Source organism: Lepidothrix coronata, unplaced genomic scaffold (genome assembly GCF_001604755.1).
Source record: "Lepidothrix coronata isolate B3197 unplaced genomic scaffold, Lepidothrix_coronata-1.0 Scaffold49, whole genome shotgun sequence".
Classification (NCBI taxonomy): domain Eukaryota; kingdom Metazoa; phylum Chordata; class Aves; order Passeriformes; family Pipridae; genus Lepidothrix; species Lepidothrix coronata.
In genome coordinates, this window is record NW_016690229.1 from 430,942 (window position 1) to 445,879 (window position 14,938).

The window sequence follows — 14,938 nt, forward strand, 5'->3', positions numbered from 1 at the left end:
AACCCAAACCATTCTGTGATTCTGTGATATCATCACTGCACCATGTCTGAGCACGGCCTGACGTGAGCTTTGTAATCCCCTGGAGCAGAGTCACTAAATTACATGTTTCAATGAGATCTATAACCCCAGAGACAGAGAACAGCTCCTTAATACAACAGCCTCCAAAGAGGCTTGAGCTCAAATACCCCTGCAGAGAACAAGGCTTCCCAGTGTTAGAGACAATATTGGGGAGTTCTACCTCATGCAACTGTACTTTTAAAGGAAATCCAAGTTTGTGCCCACAATAATGGTGTGTTCAGAGCTTCCTAACAGAGAAAAGTCTGTCTGGCTACGTGTGGACAAGCCCCCGTGCACACAGGAGGGAAGGCTGAGGAGTGTCTGCTCCCCAAGGCAGCTCTGGGGGTTCTGAAGCACAGACTGTGCACATGCAGGATGGAGACAGTGAGAGGATGTTTAGCAGTGAGGGCCAAGGGTTAAAATATGAGTCTCGGAAGGTCGTTTCATAGCCTGAACTATAGATTTCGTAGCAGTCTTAGTATTCTCTTAGCTGCATTTCAGAAATCAGAAATCTGCTCCAGAAAGTGTGTTGCCTTCCATCCATTTAACATTTAAATTTTGTGTGTGAATCTCTTGCATCAAAATGACAGCAGTGCTGTTTGTCCCTGAGCTGTGTCACTTGCTGTCCCCAGTGATAACTGTATGATAATGGCCATATTCTAGTAGAATGTGATACTTGAAAGAAATATTCTAAGAGAATTAAAAAAAAATAGATTACTAGTGCCACTTGCAGCAGTGAGAACATTTGCAAAGAGATAGGGCAGTATATTGCTGCAGTATAGAAAATTGTGGAAACATTGCACATAAACTAGAAAAGTGACAATCAGTGATTTTATGAATCCAATCAGTGATTTTATTCACCACAGCCATGTTGATCTTAACAGCAGTTTTAGGTACTGCCAAGGAAGAGTTTTTATCATATATATATACACATATATATACACACAGATAGCTATATTAATATATCTACATGAGTGGATAGATGTGTGTGCATTTATGTATAAAACCACACAAACCCACAATGTCTTGGTCTTGTCCTTCTGCTGTAATGTTTAACAAGTCTGGTAGAGATTTATTCTGATGATATTACAGCATATTTGCTACATGTACCAAGGGTTTTTTTTGTTTATTTGGGGTTTTTTGTGGGTACTGAGAAGTTAGTAGGCATCCGGGGTTTGGGGTTCAAGCAGATGCAAAAACTTGAGTCTGGCCAGGTCAAGATTTCAGCTTGAGAAATGTGAAATGCTGAGCTGGATCTCTCCAGTGGCTCTGAGACAGTGATTTTGCTCTTGTCTGCCTGTAAGATGTCTTTTGACTTGCTCTCAACCCTGGCTAGAAGCTCACATTTGAGGCTTTGGCTCTCCTTCCAAAGGGGAATATTTAGGCCAACACAGACACTTGAATCATGGGCAAGTTCCATTAAACGATATTGGAGACGTTTGTTTGTAAAACTATTTAGGACGGGTGGGATTAGGGATGGGTATCCCAGAGGGAGTAGGGAACCTGTGTGCCTGGATGAGGGAGCTCCTGCAACGCTGGGGATGGGGGACACCACCCCTACACTCCTGTCCCCAGCCCAGGGTGTGCAAACCTTGGCAGCAGCACATCATCCCCTCCCTGGGGAGGGAGGTGACTCACAGGGGTGTCTGAGTCACCGGGGCTTCCCCGGGGCGAGGCAGCACCGGGCACAGCGCCCTGCCTGGTGTGGACAGGGAAGGAGCTTCCACCTCCCCAGACCTGCAGGAGGAGCAACCTCCCTCCTGTGAGACCCGCACACCCGAGTAGCCACAGGTGACAAAGAGGATGGAGGTGACACATGACACGTGTAATATTCATTCTATGAGTTGTTTTTGTTGTATTTGCTTTGTGTTTCCAGTTCACTGGGGCCACAACCGGCGGCAGTTCCCTGCAGAGCCTGCAGTGATGTGAGAACAGAGAGGAGCAGTGAGTGCCTGTTGGGAGTGCACTGGGCTCCTGGCATCCTCAGCTGTTTTCCACCCACCCTTGAAAACCATCTCTGGCCCAAAATGGAACTGTGAGCTGTACCACATGCTCCAAATGAAGTGCTAATTAAATACTTCTACTTAATGTAGACAACATTTCTTTGAGAAGGCTGTAATGTATCGCAGATGTGGCGAATCCCTTGGAGAGCAGAGAAGGAGCAATGTGCACGTTGGATCCCTCTGTGAGGTAGGGATGTGACCTGGAGGGTTGTGATTGGTAAGCCCTAATGCTGAAACAGCACTTGTCTGATCCAAATTCCCACACACGTTCTCCACAGTGACCTTGGTAGCGGGAATACTGCAGGTGCTTCCATATGGATGCACACTCTGACACATGGGACATAAATGGTGGAGCTGTGGAGCTTGATGGGTACTTGAGTCTTAAGAAAAACAGGTAAGAACTGGTGGGTGTTGCAGAAAAGTCTCCTGGGTAGAGCCTCAGCCATGCAGGAGGAACTGGCAAGTGGTTTTTGGCTCAGGCTGTCCCAGTGCAGGACAGAGCTCCACAACAAAGGAGCTGGAAGGCTTTGGGTTTAGCACTAAAGCCCTTTCTGGCAAGAGGAGAAAGGCTGAAAACCCAGCTCTGGAGTATCTGGATGACTGTCCTGAAGTTATTGCCACTGAAATCATGGTTGTTCCTTAGGTTTCGGGGTCAGCAGCCAGCAGGCTCGGAAGAGCCACATCACCCAGCTTTTGGGAAATGCTGATGCCTTTAATGGACTGTGTGTTCAAGTCCATTAAAGCCTGGATCGCCCATAAGCAGCTTGCTGGCTGGAGTCCAGCTCTAGCTCTGTCTTGAGGGAAAGGTTTGAGCAAAATGGGTGCCTTTGTGCAGCCCCAGGCTCACCCCAGTGAGACAAAAACAGGGCTGTGAATTCAGGGGTTCTGTTTTCCAGTATGAATCCCAAACTGGGATTGAAGCACTTTGTATACCAGACCCAGATTACCACCAGGCCAATAACTAACCAAATGGACCTAAATTTGCGTGCACAGAGCTTGTCTCCATGTTCCTGTGCTCCTCACACACATGGCCTCTGCCTGCATGCAGGCTCTGACACCAAATCCTCTTGGCTTGTCTTGAGAGGGAGGAGATTTTCCTCATAATCCATAGGACTAGAAATCCACATTGTCCTTTCTGTGTCAGTTTAAACCTTTGAGTATCTGCCCATGAGCCACTGGCACTTTGTCCCAGGTCAGGATTCAGGGATGGGTCAGAGGGAAGGACCAGTGTGGACCAATCCTGCTTCCAGTGCCCAAAGTCTGCAGGTGAGATGGAGCCAAAGGGAGAGGGATGTCTGGTCACCTGGACAGTGCTGTTCCTATCACCCTCCCACACTGTCCCCAGCCCAGCAGCTCCTCCACCCCGGGCAGGGACATCTCAGCCATGCAGAGCTGAGGGGGAGCTGATTTCAAGCTGGGCAGTTTCTGAACAAATCACTTGCAAGGTGCCTGGTGGCTCGAAGTGCAGAATTAAGGGGGCAGCCACAGCTGTCAGTGTTTTGGGTAGATATTATTCACCTTTTGTGGGTGGGAAGGAAGTTCCAAGGTGGGCTTCAAGCACACAGAATTGCTTGGGCAGATGCAGAGGGCACTGGCATGAGCCTCCAGGGAACTGTGGTTGTCCTGTGTGAAGATACTCCAGGAGATACTGACCAAAAGCAGGCAAAAATCTTAGTTTTCAGAGTGACACAGCAATTAATTAGGACTGTCTTTGCTGTTCTTTTGCTGGGCCTGATGACAGAACAATATGGAGATACCTTCAAAGACTTTCTAATAGGAAATATACAGCATTTTCCTGTGTAGAGTATGAAAGCTGCTCCTGTAAAAAACCATGGAATATTCCGCATTTCTTTCAAGATGGTTCTGCGATGTTGGGAGTGCTTTTTAGGGTTCTGTGCTCTCTTGGGAGAAAAAGGAAGTAGAAATCCAAGATGATGCAGAAATAAGAAAAAGGGGGAAGAGAAAGCAGATGGTGAGGTGGAGAGCTTTCCTAAACTGAGCGCTGCACACTGAGGATGAGAATTCAATTGCCTGTTGCTATTTATCGTGACCACATAAAATTCAAAGTACTTGAGTATTTAAATAGCAATAGATTCAGAGATGAGTCATGAGGCAGAGCTGATATTTTATCCCTGGACATGTTGGTGAATGGTTTTCTAGTTCAAGGATCTTATTTCCACTTTCCCTATTTTAATGGCATTGCTGTTCTCAGATTATTTTGTTGTAGAGAAAAGGGAAAAAACGAATGCTTCTGAGGCTGTCTATTATTACAGACTTAATTATTTTCTTTTAAAAAGCACATTGGTACACTGTATTGCAGAGATATTCCAAGTTCTCACTCTTCAGAGATAATCAGGAGAGAGTTACCTTCTGACTCCTTCTGTAGAACACTTGGAGAGGAATTTTTGCTGCTGTTGGTGAGCAGGTCTCTGAGTCAAGTCTCATTTTGCACATCTTTTTTTTCCAAGGGACAATGTGTCATTTGTGTGATAGTCACTGCAGGCATCCTGCACAAGGGAGGGAACATTTCGGAGCGCAGAGAAGTCTATCCAGTGGTATAAACAAAAAAAACCAAAAAAACCAACCAACCAACCAACCAACCAACCAAACAAACAAAAAAAAAAAAAAAAAAAGAAAAAATCCTGCAAAGTTCAGTTCTGCATGTGGAAGTGGATCTGATTTTCACTTCTTCAAGTTTAATTCTCTTTGTATTTCTGGGTATGGCAAGCTAGAATAGGCTGAAATTTGTACCATAAATAGGATCATTCACATGAAATGTATTTTGATACAAAACGCTGTCTCTTGCCCAGAAGACAGGCAGCCCCTCCAGCCCTGAAATCATTTGTCCTGGTGCAGTGGTGGTTTTAGAAGAGTCAAGTTTGAGAGCAGACAGATCCTTGTCCCAAGGAAAGTGTTGCTGATGTTGGAGCCAGGGACCCCGAACAGAGGCTGCTTTTGGAAGAGGCATGTGGAGGGTTGTTAATGCTGGAGAGGGAACTGACTCATCACATCATCAATTCTGCTCCTCTGCCAGCGCAGCACAAAACATCTTTTATCATCACACTCTCTCTTTCTTCTTCTTTTCTATTTTAAAGGAGTTTAAAGCTGTTCAGTCTCTTGTCTTCCCCTTCCCCAGCCTGTTGCTGTTCTCTGGATGGTGGTTACAGTTTGGGGTGATGGAGCCCCTTTGCCCTGTGCAAGAGGACTCTCCCCATCCAGGCATTCTCAAGGACTAGCCAAAAGATGGATTTCCTGGCTAAAGCTCTCACTCCTCATGCTGAGTTGCACACATACCCCTCAGATGTAAGGAAACTAAGCTTTCCCATCTGAGCCCTTTTTCTTTGCCTTAATCCCTGCTCCCTCTGTTGCAGAAAGCTCTGTTTATCTGAGAAGGGACAGCAGGAACACTCTGGCCACGTAATTGCCACGAAGGCTGCAGCGGGTCCAGCCGGTACCAGTTTGAAATGATATTTTTCGGGCCCGTGCCAACAACAGGCGGCTGCTGGGAGAGCTGAAATTGCTGCTTTTCTGCTCACATCTGCCTTTGATTTTCAATCAGAGCTGGTTGGTGAAAAGCCAACTAATCTACAGTGCTTAGGGGGTTTTTTTGTTTGTTTTTAAGGGGCTGGTTTGAGCCAACTTTAGTACCACAGAATTAGTTTTTAATAGATTTTCTTTTTTTTTGCCCTGAATTATAAGTATTTTGGATATAGAGTATTTGAAATGGATCTTATGGGAAAATTATTATTCACTATTATTTCTTTGTATTTCTTGTGTATGACTTAAGGAGGGCCAAGACCTTCCTATAGCAGGAGCAGACAGAGCACAGCAAAATGGCAAATCCAGTGGGCTCTCATGGAACCAGGGATGCAGGGAGATGGTGCCTCCACTTCATGCTCTGGAGCCAGGGAACCTGAAAAGTTTGACTTTTCTGAGAATTCAGAGAGGAATTTCCACAGTTTTCTGTGGAAACTTCTGGCATTTTGTTTGGGCTGGTGTCACATCCTCTTCCATTTGCTGCTCTTGTGGCAGATGAGGAATTGGCTTTGTATTGAAGATACATGAAAAGTCACTGCTTAATCAGGAACTTCAAAGGAACTGGAAAAGGATCCATCTGTGATTCAGCCATCTTAAGCTTTAGGGGACAAGTCTGGTACGAGAAAAAAAAAAGAGGAAAAGGTCTTGGATTACAGAGTTTTCACTCTTTTATGACAGTTTTTCTGTGAATTACAGTAACAGAAAGTACTGGCCTGTAACTAGCACAGTTTATTGCTTGATGGCCTTTATTTATCCAAGCCTTCATTTGATATGTAACTCACTTTGAAAACAATTTTTAAAGTTGGGCATACAGTTACTGTTGCAAAATGCTGAATTAATAACCCTCTGAAACAGCAGTTTCCTCTTAATGTGGGGAGCACTGGCTGGGTGAGGCAGAGAGCACATTAATCACACTGACAAAGAAATAACATAAAAGGTAAAACCAACTAATAGAACACAACAGTTGCACTGTGAACCATTAAGAGTCACACCTTGGTGCTTTTTACCTGTATTTTAATGTGTGCTAGTGCAAAATCAGTGTAAAAATCCACCTTGGTCAGCCTGGGTGTGTTACATGCTCTGCATTATTATCCTTCTATGTATATTTTCTATAGCTGGTGATTTTTTTTACTAAAGGTTAAGTTTTAGTGATGAAAATCCATGAGCCCCATCCTTTCTCTACCAGCATTGATGCAATAGTTTAGCTTGTTAGAGAATGGGTTTAAATAGTTGAAAATAACAACTGTGTGTTTGTTGAGCAAAGTCCAAACCCCAGGAGCCCTTGATTTCTTCTGCTATATGGCAAAAGCTTGAAAGGCCCCTTAATAACGGATAACCCAGTGCTAAAATCCATAATTTCTTTTTGGTTTGTTGTCTTTTAGCCATGAGAGATTGTAACTGCAGGGACAGGCTCTTCTCTGCCTTATGTGGAAAGCAGAACACAGAGAATTTTAAATCTTTACACATTTCAGTCTTTGTGGGACATTTTTAGGGAGCACAGAAGTGGTGGTACCTCTGTGGTGCCTAAAAACCTTGATCTTGGTATGGTTTGTGCTTATGTCCAGTATATTCACCTGCATATCTGATCCAGGCACCAATGTAAGCTGAGTAATTTTAGGCTTTTAAGGGTTTTAATTGAAATTTCTTTCCTTCCTCCATGCTTGGCCTTCAGCAAACCGGGTTTCTTTTTTTTTTTCAATTCTTTTTTAAGGAAGGAAGGAAAAGTCTTGAACTTGTGTTGGGCTGATTTTGTTTGAACAGAGCCCTGTGTGTTACCCCCCAGCACACAATGGGGCTCTGTCCAGGGAGAGTTGGCTGAGTGGGTCCTTATTCAGGGTCATTCATCACCACAGCTCATGCAGACGTGGCAGATTTACATCAGTGAAACTGAGGAGGGAAAACAACAGGCCCATGATCTGAAGGAAGGGCTGGAGTTATTTATGAAGTGCCAGCAACGTGCTGAGGACCAGATGAAGATCTGACCAGCCTGGCTCTGCAGAGGTGCTTGGTGGCAGGGTGACATGTCACCCAATGCTGCAGGGAGGAGGAAAATGTGTTTGACAACTCAGGGCTCCTCACAGGCACAGGGTAGGGTGTGTTTTGGACATCTTGGGAAGATGGGACGTGTGGGAAGTCACTCTAATGATGCGACTTTTCTATAGCCAGTAAAATTATTTAAGGGAAATAATGTTCATGTTGCACCTGCTTATGTGAAGCCTCAGGAGGCTTCACCTGTTCAGGAAGCAACAGGGACAGCTTCAGATCCCACCTCACTCATATTTGTCCAAAATAAATGCCAAAAACATCAGAGGGGATGCAGAGGTGGATGGGGAATGTGCTTCTTGGAGTCAGCAATTCCTCCTGCTTGAGAGGCTCAAATCTACACCTTCCCTGGTGTCTCTGTGCTGTGTTTCAGTGAGGGACCAGCAGCAGCTCTGAAGTTGTTCCCCAGGAGCCCAAGCCCAGGCCAGGCTCAGTCCAGCTCCAGGAGCATCCTCGGGATGGGCTGGGTGGGAGCGGGATGTGCAGTGTCCTCTGCTTGTTCACAAATCTTCTACTTTTCATGGCAATATTCGCTCAGCAGCCAATTGCCAGGTCATGAGGAAGCCTTCTCCCACTCCCTGTGTCCTGGTGGTTCTTGTTAGAGGAGAAATTGCATCTCTTGGCACTGCTGGACATGAGAGCTGCTCTGGTTTCCGAGGCATTGCTTTTCGGTGAGTGTCTCCAGCTGCTGCTCTCCCCTCACCCAGGGCACTGACTCATCTTTTTGCCATCACAATAAGTCTGTTTTCATAAACAAAATTAAGTGCACTGTGTTTATTCATTAGGGAGATTTGAAGTCTCTCAGCAACCAAGTTCATACATACTTTGTGTATGAACTCTCCCTCTTCCCCCTCTTCTCTTTTAACAGCTAAGGGGAAAAAAAAAGATTTGGGAAAACCCAGTGCTCTCACTGGGTGGTTCTGTGTCTGCTGATGGGCAGCATCTCCCCTGAGGGCTATTATCTGTCAGCTGGATTTGTACATCTTGGAGGGGGATATTTAAAATTACACAGAGATGAATGGGGAAAAAATGGGACAGGTGAATGAACTGGGCTTTAAACAACACTTCAGGTAAGGACAGTACAGGGGAGGGGTCCCAGGGTAGAGAGAGAAGCTTGTCTGGCACCTGGATGACTCTGTGTCAGAGGCTTTCTTACAGGTAGTTTGGGCCACTACTGGGCATGGACAGAGCCAGGCATGGCAGGTTTCCTGATGTCCCTGTGCCAGAGCCCTGGTGGCACAGCCAGTGCTCTGCTGTTCTCTCTGCTGTGTCATCTCACCCCAGCCTACCCCTCTCCTTCCCACAGCTGGATCCAGCCCCTGATCCTGAGGGGGATGAAATCCAATTTGCCTCCGGTGCTGACAGGTTTTCAGCCGGATCTGCAGCCAGGTAAGAGGCTCCTGCAGCCACACCATGCCAAGATTCCCTCTTTTTGGGTGTCACTCCTCCCTGCTGCCAAGGCTCCTGCAATTCCTGCTGCCTGGGATTACTGAGGCATCAGTGCCATTGGTAGAGTCGGAGGGGAACAACGAGGGAAGCAGCAAAATGGGTCAGGTATAATGTCAATACACAATGGGGGCAACTCCAGCCTCTAAACCAGCAAGGTCTGGGTTTGAGCAGTGATTAATAAACCCATGTTATTACAGGGTAGAAAATATACCTTGAATTTCTGCTCATAACAACTACTCAGTGACTTCCTGCTTAGTATGCAAATGTTGTACCCATTGAAGTGGAAATAAACCTGGAATTTGCTGTCTTTGCAGCAGGATTTCAGCCATTCTTGAAGTCCCACTTTCTACCACATAACATAAATGAAGTGAATACCTTTCACTTCTGCTTTAGAGGGATCCATAAATCAGAAACAAAGGACAGATGAAAAACAGGCTGGTGTTTCTCCTAGAGCAGCAGGAATGCTGTGCCAACAGCAACAATGTCAACGTGACCTGCGGTTTCCATGCCAGATGATTCCATGGAACTTGAGGCTGCTCACCTTCCAGGGAGCCAGCCCTCACCTGCAACACTCAACCTCCCTCAGGGGTCATTCCTGGGTATGAGGTGCTGGCAGCCACCTCAAACCTCATGAATTTGGGGGAGCAGGGCTGTGGGTATTGATGAGGGCTCAGACTTCTGATAACCGGGTTTGTGCCTGGTTGTCATCGCAGCTGCTGTGCAAACACTGGTTAAACACAGAGCTGCTGTGAGTAATAGAAAAGGCCTCATCCCTGACCATCACCCCCTGCCTGCTGTGTGGGACACGGGAGCGGAGATCAGCCCAGAAAATTCCCTGCTTTCTTTGGAGGGAACCAGGCAGCACAAGGTGAACCAAACTGCATGGAAGCCTGGAAAACCAAGATTTTGGAAAAGTGCATGTGTGTGTGTTGGGGGGTAACAGCTTTGCCTGGCAGTGCCTCGGCTGTCCTTGGCTGTGAGAGTGGGGAGGATCAGAGTGGCTGTGACACCTGCTCACAGCTCAGCCGTGACACGGTGCTGGGTGGGAGGCTGGGATGTGAGAGGGTGCAGCACGTGCTGCTGCTGCCATCAGGACCCTGCCTCCCTCTCCCCAAATGCTGGCCACCCTGGGAAGGGTTTTCCATGGCCAGCCCATCTCCTGCTCCCTCTGGGGGGTCTCTCAGGTGGGTCCCTGCCCCGGGGCTGCAGTGCAGGACCAGCGCTGAGCTCAGCTCCCTGCAGATGGCACTGATATCCTGTGCAGCAGCAAACCTTCCCTGCATTTTTCCCAGACTTTTTTTCTTGCTAGGGAAAACAAAAAAAGACACAACCCTCCATGCAGTATAAAGAGCACATTTTCTATAAACTTTGCTTGGCCCCAGCCTGCAGCTGAGAGGGAGCGGTGCTGTTGTGAGGCAAAGTGTTACACTGCCCATTCCCACACCAAAACCTAGAAAATCATGGAATTACTCAGGTTGGAAAAGACCTTTAAGATCAGAGTCCAACTCTTAACATAGTGCTGCCAGTGTAAGATACGCGGTCACAGCTCAATTTCATTTATTCCTTCCATTTTTTTCTCATGGTATAAGATCTTTTTTAAAGGTAAATGAAGCCAATATGGTTTCTTGTAAGAGCCCTGTATAGAAGCCAGAAAGAATCCTGATTTATAGAACTGAGCTTAGAATTGGAAAAAAGAGTAAGGAAAGAAAGGTGCTCCTGATTGAACTGGTCACTGGAGAGTTAAAAGGGAAAGGTTTCTTACCCCACTTTTCGTTTAGTGAAGCCTAATATGAAAAAGCTTAGAAATTAAACATCAGCTGGGCTTTGATTTCAGGGGTCTGCTCATGCTGATATAAGCAGGCAGCTGAGAAGGCTTTCATGACACTGCTCACATTTCAATAAGGTTAAATAAAGGGTCCATGAAAAATACACTCAGGCCAACTTAAACCTTCAGGTCAAGCCCAGGGGTACAAGGAGTTAAACTGCACTTTCTTACTGCTGGTTTCTTACCAGGCACAGCCCAGCCCTTAGAGCAGTTAACAACACCTAGAAATAACTTCTTTAATGGCATGAAATCCCAGAGTTGTGCATGACTGATGCAGCTGGCTGGGAAGGGCTGCCGTGCTTTCTGCTTGGTTTCTGAGGAAAACAAGGCTGGTATGGTGAACGCTGGCTGCTCCCACAGCCCATCCCCAGCCTGAGAGCCCATTTCATCCAAACTCCCCAGGCAGAGCAGAGCTCTCATGGGCAGTTAGGCAGCTAATAGACTGCAAAAGCCCAGAAAAATACATCCTTTTACTGTTTGTGTGTATATCTGAGTAACAGATAATGTTTTTATTTTAGTGACTGCCCTCCGAGCTCTGGGCTGCCTCTGAACTCTCCCTCTTGATTTCAGCTATAATTTCAGTGGTCTGCTGAATAAAGAGGTGCCTTTGTACTGCAGTCACCTCCAATGCCTGGCTTTGGCCCATTGGTGTGCATGCAACTCCTGCCAGCCTCTCCCACCACCTCCTTCCCCTGGGTTTTTAGGGTAAGTGGTTGCTCACAATCTCAGCAATTTTGCTGTGCCAGCAGTGTTGCCCTTGAGGTCAGTAGGAGCCCAAATCCTCTGCTGTGGCCTTCCCTTCCTAAATAAAACTAATTCAAACCCCTCTATAGCATGGGTTCACTGAAATGATGAGTTCACAGGAGCAGATGGTCCAACTAAGGTCCAGGGATAGGGAAGATAAGGATGGTGTGGGGTGGGAGCTCATCTTCCCTGTGAAGCTCCCTTACAGCAGCCTGGTTGAGCTTGGCCACCTGAGCAAGCCAGTGATGATGTATTTAGAAAAGAATCTGGTATGAAGCTGAAAGGCAGCTTCTTAAATTGCCTAAATTACATTTGTATTCAAAAAAAGAAAAAGAAGTTGTAAATCGCATATTTACACAACAGAGCACGCGAGCGAGAGAGGGCTCATACGAGACCCAGATGTTCATTAGAAACAGGGATTGTTCTTCCTTGCTGCTACCCTGAAAACTGGGAAAAGAGTCAGCTATGTTGAAGGGTTACAAAGGAGGGAGTTAAGTCTACAAAATCCAGGAAATTTCCCGTTAAGACGAAAAACCTGGGGTACTGTTGTAGTCTTTTAATTCCGACCCAAGACATAAATTAAAGCCAGAGGATCGGGTCAGGTGCTCGGGTTCTCAGCCCTTAACTGTGGAATTTCCAGGTTAAGTTACTTAAACTTTCCTGTTGCTGAATAAAGCTAAAATCCTGTGTGCCATATATTTGCTCATCATAAAATGTTCTCTCCCAGCCAGTAACAGCTTCTTTGTTGGCGAGGCCTGTCTGGTTTATGAGCTTCCCAGCCTTTGTACAGGGTTCTGGGAGTTAAGAACTTCCACATGGTGCCTGCTCCGAGGCTTTTGTGAATAAGCAAAGCAAAGCGCTTGCTCCATGTCCAGCAAATGCATCAAATATGGTTTGAATTCTCTGGTTTTAAATGCAAAGGATAATATTGATTTTGTTAAGGTAAATGTCTTTAATTGCACACTGGATAAACTCGCCTCTTACTGAGGCATAATGGGCTCTGGGCACCCTTCCAGCACAGCAGTATGAAAATGTCTCTTTTAGTGTCTCCAGTAGAGAAATGCAGGATTAGGATTTAGATGAACAACAATGAAATGGAGTACATCCCCAGCCTCTGAAAAAGCATCTACTGACGCAGAAGGACATTTACTCAGATAGAAATTAATTCTTTATTAAGGTAGAAAGTCTGCAGCACCTGTTATGTGGACTGTTTGGGGCTTTTTATTGGGATGGTGGGAATAGAAAATCAAAAGAGGTGAAAATAGACAAGAAGAGAAAATGAAGAAGTTCATAAAATTGTCCCTGTATGACTCGATCTATCTCATCTACAGAACCTGAGTGGGATCTTGATGCAAAGGGGAACTGAGCAACTCATTAAAGAAGAAATATTCTGTACTCTGACATCCTTATGCACATCCCACTTGTGAGTATTTAGGAGGATGACAAGGACATGAAGACTATCAAGTGGGTGACTCAGCCCCTTGATATTAGTTTAGCAAAGGCAATAAAGGTGTTTAAGAACAGACCAAACACTCTTGCAGCAGATGATGCCCTTTCATTTATTGCTAATCTACCATATTACAAGCAATATATAAAAATATTTTACAGATAGAAAAAAAAATCATTACATTGGAGGTTAACAACGTTGTTGCAGGAATGTGAATGACAGAACCCCCTTTTCAGTTGTGGAAGTTAGGTTTTTGAACTAGCAATTTGATTCAAAAGACATCTGTTAGGGTGACTTGAGTGACAAGTGCTCACTCCTGTGTCTGTCAACATATGGCTTTACCTGAACATCCAGGGCAGGGCTCCAGGGGGTGTTGGACTTCGGGGGGGGAATCACTTCAGAATTACACACACACACTCAAACACACAGATCTGTGAGTCCCAGTCAGGCCATCACTGTTCATACTGAGCTGTCCCTCCACTCCCCGTTGGTCTCACACCACCTGTGCTCCAGGTGCTGCTCAGCACCACTAAACTGAGGGCAGCTCAATCCTGGAACAGCTGAGGATTCCAACAGCATATCTGTGGATTTCTGGGCTCTTACAAACACATAAATCACTAGTCATTTTTGTGACAGCCATTGTAGAACTTTCTACTCCATTTTGCTATTTTATGGGAGTTATTGACAAAGAACTCAAACCACCATTCCCCAGATAACCACTCTTTTTGCAGCTGATATCATCTTTCACAGCATCAGCACCTTCATTTGAAATTTACTGCAATGTGGGTCAGGGGCTAAGTCATATTTTTTTGCACCCCAGAAACAATAAAAATGGCTAAACAAACCTTAAACAGCCCAGAGTGGGTTAGACACTGACAGGCAGTTTAACAAATCGCTATCAGCTGCCACCCACTGCACTTATAAAGGAGCAGATATTAAAGGTACAGATGTCAATCTTATGGCAAACATACAAAAAGGTGGATTGTTCATTCTGAACTGAGATGAATAAAGAATTACAACCTTCCATGTGTGACAGCAGAGCGTTGCCTTACTCTTACAGGTAAGAAACCACTGCAATGTAAACGATGAGGAATTTGCAATTCAGCCCATCTAGACCCAACATCAGCATCTCTTCCTATTGCACAGGAATGTGGAACATAAATAACAAACACTCAGAATTGCAGATAAACTGGAACGTCAGATGACTTTAAGTGGTGCAAAAATTACGAGGATCTGAATCAGTTTAAGATTTGAAATTAAGACAGTCATTTTCTGGAGTCCCATCTGGCAGATAATTGTTCCCTATTAAGTAGCAATTTGGAAAGAAATGCAGGGGGGAAAGTCAGATTGAAATATTTAGAAACATATTTCTCAAGCATTTAAAGCTCTCTTTGAAGTCTTTGGGAAATCTATCAAATATATGGGTTTTTTAAGACGGTAACAATTCAACAACAATTGCATAGAAAATTAAGACATTGAGAAAATGAAAATCGATCCTTTATAAATACTAACCTTAATCCAAAAAGTGTTGCATATTTGGTCAGACAAAAAGCATAGTCACTTTTTTGTAAAGATATGGACTACAAAATATACTTTAAAAACATGCTAGCTACTCTGAGAACTGGTTTAGATATGTTATCAAGCAGCAGCTTTTTATACAATAGAGAATAACATAGTGCTGGTTTGGGAAATATTCTACATTCAGAAAATGCTGTATTCCTACAAGGAGCATGGAAGTGATACATATTTACATGGATACAAATAAAGCAAGTGCAAAAACCATGACTCTTCTACATTCTTTCTACCATAAAAACACATACATGAGACACTTTC

General features: G+C 45.0%; 3 long non-coding RNA genes across 3 annotated transcripts; 2 read left to right on the forward strand and 1 right to left on the reverse strand.

Annotated features, from left to right (window-relative positions):
* The first annotated feature begins 98 nt into the window (after positions 1-98).
* On the forward strand, positions 99-9,061 carry LOC108497537. The gene is made up of 4 exons (XR_001874853.1): positions 99-289; positions 1,934-2,247; positions 2,339-2,454; positions 8,947-9,061. It is a non-coding gene; the product is annotated as an uncharacterized LOC108497537 (long non-coding RNA).
* Positions 5,823-9,569, reverse strand: LOC108497535. Its single transcript, XR_001874852.1, has 3 exons — positions 9,465-9,569; positions 7,800-8,381; positions 5,823-6,210 (listed from the first exon to the last, which is right to left on the reverse strand). It is a non-coding gene; the product is annotated as an uncharacterized LOC108497535 (long non-coding RNA).
* A 1,922-nt stretch (positions 9,570-11,491) lies between these two features.
* LOC108497510 lies at positions 11,492-14,250 on the forward strand. Its single transcript, XR_001874846.1, has 3 exons — positions 11,492-11,619; positions 12,990-13,081; positions 14,166-14,250. It is a non-coding gene; the product is annotated as an uncharacterized LOC108497510 (long non-coding RNA).
* The last annotated feature ends 688 nt before the right edge of the window (positions 14,251-14,938 follow it).